The sequence below is a fragment of the Notechis scutatus genome, chromosome 1 (assembly GCF_049901735.1).
Source record: "Notechis scutatus isolate UNSWTSFEM ecotype Mainland chromosome 1, rNotScu1.2, whole genome shotgun sequence".
Lineage (NCBI taxonomy): Eukaryota > Metazoa > Chordata > Lepidosauria > Squamata > Elapidae > Notechis > Notechis scutatus.
The window spans coordinates 29,091,711-29,102,462 of record NC_142009.1 but is presented as its reverse complement, the minus strand read 5'-3'; the positions used below and the strand labels follow the sequence as shown (position 1 = coordinate 29,102,462).

Below are 10,752 nucleotides of genomic sequence, written 5' to 3'. Positions count from 1 at the left end.
TCTTCTCAGTGCTTCACTATTTGGGAAGTATTAGAGACCCCTCAATAAGCCACAAAAGTCCTGCAAATTGCAAATCCAATCCCACCCACCCATCCTACCCCCACAGTCCATGGAGCAGAAAAATGATGTTATGTCTCTTATATTACTTCTATCTGAACAGATCCATTGAAGTCATGAAACCCAATATCCTTCTCAGTTTACTCCAGATTAAACACCCTTGTAAATTAGTGTTCCAACCACTGCTTAAACAGATTTATTATTTTATTTATTTATTTATTTGACAATTGCTTACAAGAAAAAAGTATAAGTCAGATCCAGTAAAGCTCACCACTTCTTTCTATTCCAATAAGAAAGGTTGCAGAAAAGATCATTGGGCCACAGCTTCAGCACTGGGAATAGCACTAAAGATAGTAGAATAAACTCTGTTTCCATCAATCAGCCTGAAATTGTGTTTGGTTCTTTGGCAACCCATTCATTTGCCAGCTGCCATTCAGTCTGTGAATCACTACAAATCTAATCACCTTTATACAGATACTCTCATCGAGCCAGGTTTCCTATACCTTGATTTCTTTTTTAAATGAAGAACTTTGTATTTATCTCTATTTTCAGCCCACTTTTGTAACACTGTTGTAATTATATATTGTAATGTCCATGAAGAAATGTTGAAGAGTACCAGTCCCAGATCACAATCCTATGGCATCATACTTTACCTTACTCCAGTTTGATGAATAACACAATAAGTATTCTTTAAATGTTTTTTCCTGCTAGTTATGGTTCCATTTAATAGACATTACTATCTTCCTTATAATTAAATAGGTTGCAAATCAGAATGTGTTAAACTTTTTATTTTATTAAATGCTTTGTTAGTCAAGATATATTATATCCACAGAATTTCCACTATTAAAGAACTTACTTAAAAATGAAATAACATTTCGAACTAGAAGAAGAAATTGTAAAAGGGAACATGATTGCCTGGAGTAGGAATGTAGGACGTAGCATCACCTTAACAGAATGGGAAAAGGTCTGGAGTAGAAACAATAAGATTACAAAATCGGTAGCATATAAAGAAAATGCCTATAAAATGTTTTATAGATGGCACATTCCCCCTTCGAGGTTAGCGAAGATGCACCCCAATATGAGTCCGAATTGCTGGAAATGCAAAAAAAAAGAAGGAACTTTTTTCCATATGTGGTGGTCCTGTACAGAAGCTCAAAAATACTGGAAGAAAATTAAAATTTGGCTGGAAGAAATGACAAAAGAGCAGATTGAATACAAACCAGAGTCCTTTTTGTTAGGGATCTTTGACAAACAAATATCAAAAAAATTGAAATATATAATAATACACATTCTGACAGCGGCCAGATTAGCCTTTGCCCAATGTTGGAAGCAGCCTCAGGTTCCATCAGAGGAAATGATCATTCAAAAAATCTCAAGTTGTGCAGAAATGGACAAACTAACTCTGGCACTAAAAAATAAAGACACCTCAATATACTACAATAGCTGGAACTGCTGGTACAAATGGATTGACCAAAGATAGATTTCACATTATAAGGCAAAAGAGGATAGGATAAACCCATAGCAGCGATATACAGATATATGTAAAGATTAGGTGTGTATATATATATAAATTAAGGGTTATTAAAAAAAAAGAGAGATCTTACAAACTGTTGAAGATGAGAATGTTTTTAATTGTTTTCTATTTTTTCTTTCTATTTTCTTTGCCTTCTTTTCTTTTCTTTCATTTGTGTGTGTGTAGTTGGTTTGTTTTAATTGTATAATTAATAAAATTTATTTTTAAAAAATGAAATAAAATTAGTTTGACAGTCTTGTTCTTGACAAACTTATCATTGAATTGTTTCTGAGTGCTTACAGATCAATCCATTTTATGATATAAGGCAGGGGTATCAAACTCGATTTCATTGATGGCCGCACCAGGGTTGTGTTTGACCTGGGGGGGGGGGCAGGGTGTGTGTGGCCAGCTCAACATCACTTGTGTTGGGGGCACCTGTGGCAGCCCGAGCACTCAAATGTGCTTCAGAGCTCCATTTTTGGCTGCAATGGCCTCCTGAAACCTTCTGCCAGCAAAAATGGACATGGGAGGGCTCCATTTTTGCTGGCAGAGGCACCATGGGCCAGTACCTCACTGTTTTCAGGGTAGCTTCATGTGCCAGATTTGAGCACCTGGCCAGCCAGATCTGGCTCCCGGGACTTGAGTTTGACACCTTTGATATAGGGTATCAATCGTCTCAGTTATCAAGATTGACTGATATCTCTAATTGTCTCTAATTGTCTCCTCAAATGTTACTTCACCTGTCATCCAGTCCTTGTGATAATTATTTAATATTTCATTCTTTGAAATGTATACGCAATATACAGATGTAATCTCATCTTTCTAAGATCAACATTTGCAGGAGACAGATAATTCTGCAAGGATTGTATTTCTTGTTTTTTAAACAGACACTGGAAAGTGAATGAGGCATGATAGACCTGACTTCTAGAGAGATTTCCTGTTATGTTTTTTCTGGCTTGCCAGCTTTTGAGCAGCACATATCAAAAACTGAACTTTATGCATATCAGTCATCATTGGCCACCTTTCTGCACTACAGGTGAGTTGGGTAAGCATGCTGTAGCTGTTGACTGGAGACATTTTTCTGGGTGGGGACCACCCACATACTCTGCTAGCCATAATGTATTGCTCTCTTTGCTACTAAGCTATAACAATCAAATATTGTTATAGGAAGCACCATTACACCAATCAATTTAAGAATTCTTAACCCCCCGCCCCCCACAGGTTGTTTGGCTGCTTTTTATTTGCTGCCAATTGCCAATATTATTGTCAATGCTTCTTTAGTAATGGATTCAGCTACTGAGTGCTAAGTGGGTTGTATGCTTCAGAGATAAAGAAGGATCCATTAAAAGCTGCTGAGAGGAATTCCCAACTTTGCAGGGCTACTCTCCGTGAATTGTAACTTGTCTCCTGATCACCTGAAGACAATGAGCACTGAGCATGCTCCCTTGGCAGAGAAATCTGGAGAGAAAAAAAGAACAAAAGAAAATGCAAGTGAAGAAGAGTCTGGAGAAGAGCGGGACTAATTGACTGGTAGTCACACCTTCTCAACAGAAGCATGTCATATATGAGCAATCTTTTGCAGCAGGTTTAGACTTGCTTCTGTTAATCATTTTATTATTACATTTTACCCTGTCAGCTAGGCATTTTTATTTCTAGGGTGGGAATTACAAATACATATAAAAATAACTTGACATTAATTTGAGTCCTCTTTCATTCATACATTTGCAACATAATACAAACTTTGGAAGAATCCTACTACCCTGCAATTAAGATTGGCCAGCAAGTTGCTGAATAATGAAATAGGAAAAGGAGATGATATTCAGCAATGGCCGGTTCCTACAGAGGGCCTCTGCATTTCTTGTCACTGCCTATGGCTTTTACCTTCAAGCCCTCTGTATTTAATTTGCTGGATCTAAGGAGATGGATCACATTCAATTACTCATATTAGATATTGGTGGTAGTTTTGTATACATATGTATGCTTTGTAAAACAATATTTGCTGTGCTTCCATCTTTGATGGCAAGTGCAGGCTCATTGTCTGATGGATAACTTTTTAAATATATAAACAGCACCTCAGGAAAGGGGATGGGAAAACCAATGAAATTTGAAGTGAGGCAATAATAAACTAATGTTTCTTAAACTTGGCCACTTTAAGACATGTGGACTCCAATTCCCAGAATTCCCCTGTCAGCATGTTCAGGAATACAGAAAGGGAGATTTAATTTAAAATATTAAACTCCTTGGCAATTTCCCCCCTCTTACAATGTCTTTCTCAATATGTTCCTCCTGGGTATGCTGAATTGCAGTTATAGATAGGACTGAAGTCATAAACATGAGAAAGGTGGTTTAGGATCATTGCTATACCTCCAAGTTTGTCTTCCCAACAAGACCTTTCCCCCTTGCTTGGATGAGACATGCTGTATCGGGAATATCTGTCTTTCCTAGCATTGCTATAGTCCTTGGCCAACCATTTGCTCTCATTATCTGCTTTAGCTTTTTTGCTCCATACAGACTTGGCACAGGTTGAGAAAACACAGTCAAGTTTGTTTAAGAGCTTTGCCCATGAAAACATTATGCAGATATGATAACATGAGCAGTTATGTGGGGAACTGAGACAGCAAAACACATACAAGAGCGTCGAAGTATATGTGGGCTCCCCATTTACAGTCTCCTCAACTCAAGCATGAAAATGGGCAGAATGTGACAAGAGACTGTTGACAAGCTGCAATCATATGCACTCTTACAGGTAGTCTTTGACTTACAACCATTCATTTAATGACTATTCAAAGTTACAACAGCACAGGAAAAAATGAGTTATGACCAGTTCCACATTTATGACATTTATAACTTTAAGGTTTATTATTTATATTTCTAACTCTAACAAAACGGCTTATCCAGGTATGTTCAAAATAAATGAAAAGAAAAACCCAGCAAAATGCTCATGAGGTGCACACACAAAAAAACACAAATATTCATATCCTCCTTTGGCTGAGTCTTCTCTCCAATTCAGGCAGTTGACCGAGGAGGCAGGATTGTGGCTTGAGGTTAAGAGAAATATAATTGGGAAATACTGTAAGTTTAAAACAACATCCTGGAGTAGCTGAAGCCACTTGCTGATGGTCTACTAAAAACCTCCGAGTGTTATTGTTAGGAAATCTAGAGAACTGGTGAAGTGACAGTTAAATGGAAGGAATCAAATATCCCTATTTTCACAAAGATATTGACTCCCCAGTCCACATTATAAAGTAATCAGAGACCTTGAAAGAAGTGCAATATGATGACTAGCAGAAATCAGCATTAATTTCTTAGGAATAAACCTTGTCAGATTCATCTTGCATCTTCCTTAGTAAATTATAGTAATGATGTGGACATACTAAATCTCAATTTTAGCCAAAGATTTGACGAAGTATGTTTCTCTGTTCAGCATGCTAATTAAGTATGTGTTGAATGACGTAACAATTGTACATCTAGGTGACCAGAAAAATAATGATAATTAATGATTTAGAAATGGCTGAAAGTAATAGCATTAAGTGTAATAGAGAAAATAATGTAATAATACAAAGTGAGGGGTTTTTGGCTTGGCCAAGTACATATGTGAAATATCTTGGATTTGGAGTTGATGAATACGAGTTGATGAATTCGCATAAAACGTCATATGGAATCTTAAGTTGTATCATCACAGTATCATTTCCATACTGGGAAGTAATCACTCTGTTTGCTCAAAAAACAATTATGTACATTTCTAGACATTATACTTTAAGAATGATTCAGATCAACTAACACAACGCAGAGAAAAGATAAAGAAGGTAATAAAGATGTTAGAAATTAAGTCTTCTAGGAAGACATTGGAAGGAAAGAGAAGTGGAATAGGATGTCTATTTATTTCACTTGAAATATTACAGGCTACCCAATGCACTGTTGTTTGCAAACAAAAAACCTCTGCAGGCATCTGAAGGGCTGTCACGCAGAAAAAGGCTGAGACTGATTCTTGATCATCCAAGAATAATGGATTCATGATTGCCAGTAGGTGGCTTCCAATATAATGTTAGAAGAACTTCCAAATATAAATAATACAATAGTTTGATAGTAGAACAAGTGACCAAGAAAAATGTTAATAAACGAAGCATCAGGTTAAAAAAAAAACTGTTTATGGGAAAAGCTTAAATTTGTATTCCAGCAGAAAGCTGGGCTTGACAACCTCAATGCCCCCTTCCAATTTTGTGATGCTTGTATATCAAACCTGGAAGGCAGGGAGGTACCTACAATATTCTTTGGACATGAATTATAATCCATCATAATTCATGTTAAAATGCATAGTTTTGTACAAAACTATATGTGGCCTTTTGAAAAATTTAATCTGGCACAAACAGACCTGTACTTACTCTGAGCAGAATCTGTATTTTGTACTTCTTGCCAGCTGCATGCCAAAGGTTTTGGCAATGGAAACCCTGAATGGGGTTTAAATTCCAAACTTTTATCAACCATTGAGTTGTAAATGAAGAAATACCTGATAAAGGTATTGAATAAAACCATAAGTTGGGCAACCCGAGTTGTGTTATTGCAAGGACTGAAAATGCTGTAGCCCTGCCATACAGACACAAGGATGCCTTAATCTGCTGCCTTAGAGATATGTTGGGTCTACAGTTCCCAGAAAAATCCAAGAATAAGTGGGGCTTTCCCCGCCCTTCTCAGAATGCAGGACTCTGTATGTGTGTGCACATGAGTACATGTGGTTTTTCTCTCCAAGACAAGATTCTTTGTTTTGAAAGAGCAGCTTTCATGGGCAATTTTAGAACAAGAGGTCATCTTGTTACTGTTTTTTGAGATAAACAAAGAAGGAAGAGGGTGGAAAACGAAAGCAGAGAAGCCGATAGGGTGATGTGATCAACAATGTAAAAATATATAATTTTGATGCTGGGCTTCAACTCGAGAGAGCTTTCCAGCAACGCTGGCTTGCAAACTAGTTTGTGCATAAGTATGTTATCTACAATACACCATATTTTAACTTCTGCTCTGCTTATAAAGTTCCTTAGTTCATTTCCCCCAGCATCATAAGATAAAACTGAATAGACTCATCCGAAACCCTGCAGAATCCATATAAGTTCACAAATTTGAAGGGTTGAGATATCTTTTTTTTTGTCTGTACCAGTTTTATTTAAAACGAGATGAGAACTAGATTTTAAACATAAGTTTGGATTTCTATTGGCATTCAATAGTTCCTTCATCCTCTAGTCCAGAAGTGTCCAACCTTGGCAACTTTAAAACTTGTGGATTTCAACTCCCAGAATTCCTCAGCCAGCACAGATGAGTGAAGTCTAACTATGCTACATATAGGTGGCCACAGGTGGCCAAGGAAGTCATATGCCGAAAGGTGACTTGGTGATGTGCACTCCACCTCTTAAATACTTGCATGTAACATCATAATCTTGATGCTTCTATGGCTAAGAATGGGTACCTATGATGCTAAGGAAGAACTACAATTTAATTCCAATCAATAAGATTTACTTTAATCTTTCTAAGTCTAGAATTTAGGCTTAGACTTTAAAGTTTTTAAGCCAGTTTCAAATCCTTTTTTAAAGTGCTTGTTTTCCTGTTTATATAAGCTGCTATTCCTTCCCCTCTGTGATAGTCCTTCAGATAGTTAAAGATTATCATATTTTTCCTGTCATTTTTGTAGTTAAACATACACAGATCCTTTAATGAGTCCTAATTCGGTTTGGCATCCTGATTATTCACTTTCATTCATCATCCATGTTTTATATTTCTCAACTGCCTATCTCCCTCAAAGAGGGGCCCAGGGTGGTGTACAATGTAATATAATCAATAAATAAACAACATATAAAAATAACATTAAAATTAAAATTAAATTAGGATTAGCAACTTTAAAATGATAGATTCATGACAATTAAGCATTGAAAGGTTTCAAATCCTAAGATAGCCATTTAACGTTGGTTATTACAAGGCAAGGGGGCTCTCATAGGATTGGCCAGTCCCTCTGATTCATGGTCCACTGCATCCCCCACGCAAGGCCACAAAGCCAAGATTTGACCACTGTGCAGAAGATCCAGAGACTGGGGGCTTTCCTCATCTCTACCAGTAGGAAGGTACAGACAGTAGTAGAGAAGGCTCTCTTCCTAGACCTCACCAGCCTGATAAAGTGAGATAAGCTGATGAGATGGGGGTGAATCTGTTTCTGTAGGTAACCTGGCTCTATGACATGTTGGGCTTTGACCAACACCTTGAATTGAACCAGGAAGCAAACTGGTACCCACTGTCCGATGCAGTTCATGGAGCAAGTATGTGCCCTTCCTTGGGCACCTGGATAGCTCAGTAGCTGTTCTCCTGAATTTGATTCAATTTCTCCCAGATCATTTTGAACTGTTGGCCTGATATTTCAAGTTGTGTCTAACCAAGGCGGAGTACTATGGCAGATTCCTGGAAATCTATATTTTCCCTCTTTAAAATTAATTTGTGGTTATCTTTGAAGAGTCACTGAGACCGAGTTGGGTGGCCATATAAATTTTCTTAAATAAATAAATAAATAAAGATGGTAGCGGTGGAAGTGGGGATGCTGATGATAATAAAACTCATCTCTCTTTACTTGGGTTAGAGAAATCCTCTTTGTAGAGGACAAATGGCAGCTTCTTTTATAATTTTTTTCCAACTGATTCTCCTAGAACTGAATGGATATTTAAAATTAAAAGCAGGGGGCATTGTTTATTTTCCTTTTTTCTGTAATAAACTTTGAATATTTAATCTTTTGTGCTGTAGCTCAAGCTAAAAACCTCTAGCTACCTATCTCTGCGCTGCAAAGAAAGTTAATCATCAGAAAAACATCTCATGAAGCAATTGCCCCCCCCTCCACCACCACATCTCTATACCATTAACCAGCATGTAATTTGTATTTCTTTGGAAATGGTGGGGAAGAAGTTTGTCCGAACAGCTTGCTACATACAGCTCTTGGATGCAAATTTGTGCAACCCTACTTGATGCTAGCATACAATTTCATATTATGGGCAAGATTTTTTTAAAAAAGAAAAGATTCCTATTTACAAGTTTGTTAAGCCATGTTGGATATTATCCTAATTTGTACACAGAGAGGAGGTGGGGGTCTATTCACTTTAACTTGATCCCATCAACGTTTCAAGCTTGTGAACGAAGGCAAAGATTTCAAATCCTTTTCTGAACTTGGGCTGTAAAAGGCTATTGTTCTGACCCAGCTCCCCAAACATGACAAACCCTCTGACGTGAACTCAAAAGATTTCTTTATTAGGAATGCCAGCAGCCTCGGCAAAAAGTTTCTCTTGCAGTCCATCCGGCCAGAAGATGAATAGTCGTCTGCCACACCTATTCATCTCCGCCCCCTGCCTTTTATCTCCAGAGCGAGGGTGGGGCCTTGCTAGCAGCGGTGGCCAAGGATTGGCCCACCACTTTCCACTGCTCTCCTCTTCTCTGCCTTCTGCACAGCCGCACGTCTGTTCTGACCCAAACCTGGTTCCAAGAGAACAAACACAAGACAAAGGCAGCAGCATAACCGTTTTTATGTTTAAGCTAAGAATACTGTTTCTTCACAGATAAAAGGCTGCTTCCAACTAATTAGCTCCGACAAGAAAGAGCCTTGGCAAGTTTTTTTTCTTTTTTTTTTAAAACAAGTTTTATTAATTTTTAAAACACACAAATTATCATTATTCATTACATGTTTAAACCTTTTTTCATTGTCAATTTAACAAGTCAGATAAATTATAATTCTATTTTAAACCATTTCCATACAACATACCAAAACCTCTTATTCAATTTCTCTTTACTTCTCTTTACTCTTATTCAATATCATTATTATTATTTCATCTGTTTCTTTCTGACTTATTTACCATTATTCTCATTCTATATTTCTACAAGTTTTAACTAATTCTCCCCCAAAAAGACATATACACACAACACACAAAACATAAAAAAAATCTTTTGGAAAGTAACTTGGACCCAGGTGTCTCTCTCTTCATGGACTTCAATTATATTCATGCTCATCTTACATATCATTACTTATTTTATTTACCATTCTAAGCCTTCTATATTAACTTCCCACATATTTCACACTTCTTACTTCTATCTTAATTAATCATCTTAGTTTGAATCATTATATTTATATCTTTTGTCCATTTTTATCATCCCTTTGTCTCATTCCTTATAAAAAAAAAGAAAATAAGTTTCTCCTGAAATCATTAATCAGAGTATGATGCCTTTCTATCTCCCCCCTAAGTTAATCAAATTAATCTTTAAAATAATATCTAATACCCAATCCGATTTTGCTTGGTACATTCTATCTAACTAATACATCCAACATAATTAAGTACATAATTAGACAATAAATCCAAATATTAAAAAAAGATACTATAATAAAAATTTTATAATAACATCAATACCATAGTCTTATTAAACTCTTTAATTAAAACAATATTCTAAACCTCCCCTATTATTAAGTTTTAAAGCCAATCATTTTTAAACATTTTAACATTTTAATCTCTTATCAACTCTTAAATCATTACAATACTACCATCTCATCTTATGTACCTTGCAAAATCTTTTTTTTTTAAAAAAATTATACTTTATCCATTATCCATAAAAATTTCTTTTTTTCATTTAATTTCAAAACATTGTAGCTTTTCTCCACCTTTTCCCTTTCTTTCTTCTCCCAACAAACCTTTCTACCCCCCTTCTTCTAGCCTCTGCCTTACCAGCTTCCCTCTCTGTCGATTCCTTTTCCCTTTTTGTTTACTATCATCATATTGGTTTTGCACCTTATTTTTCCCTTTCTTAAATGTTTTTTAGATCTTAAGTCCTTAAGTCCTTTAGTTTTCTTCTTTCTCTTCTTTTCTTTTCTTTCTCTTCCTTCTTTCTGGATCAAATTCTGAGATTCATTAAAATGGCTCCTTCCTTTCTTTCTTGTTCCTCTGCTGTCTTCATCTGTTGTAATGTTTGTTGATAATTAGTAAGCGCCATTTCTAAGAAAAGGAAAGCTTCTTCCACACCATCTTTACCATTTTTTTTTGCTTGTTCATATTCTTTTCTTAGTTCCTCAACAGAAAGAGCCATTATAAATCTTTTCTTTTCTTTTCCCCTTCTTTCTTCTTACAACAACCAGAATATTCAAAAGAAAATAAAAAAAATAAAACAGTCCCAAAGTTATC

At 36.2% G+C, this 10,752-nt stretch overlaps 1 protein-coding gene across 1 annotated transcript in view; it reads left to right on the top strand.

Annotated features, from left to right (window-relative positions):
• ZNF395 (zinc finger protein 395) overlaps positions 1-10,752 on the top strand; it is an 83,303-nt gene that overhangs the window by 1,140 nt on the left and 71,411 nt on the right. Inside the window, exon 2 of the mRNA XM_087960061.1 lies at positions 2,458-2,606. The gene's annotated coding sequence lies outside the window, so the exon portion shown is untranslated. The remainder of the gene's footprint in view (positions 1-2,457; positions 2,607-10,752) is intronic.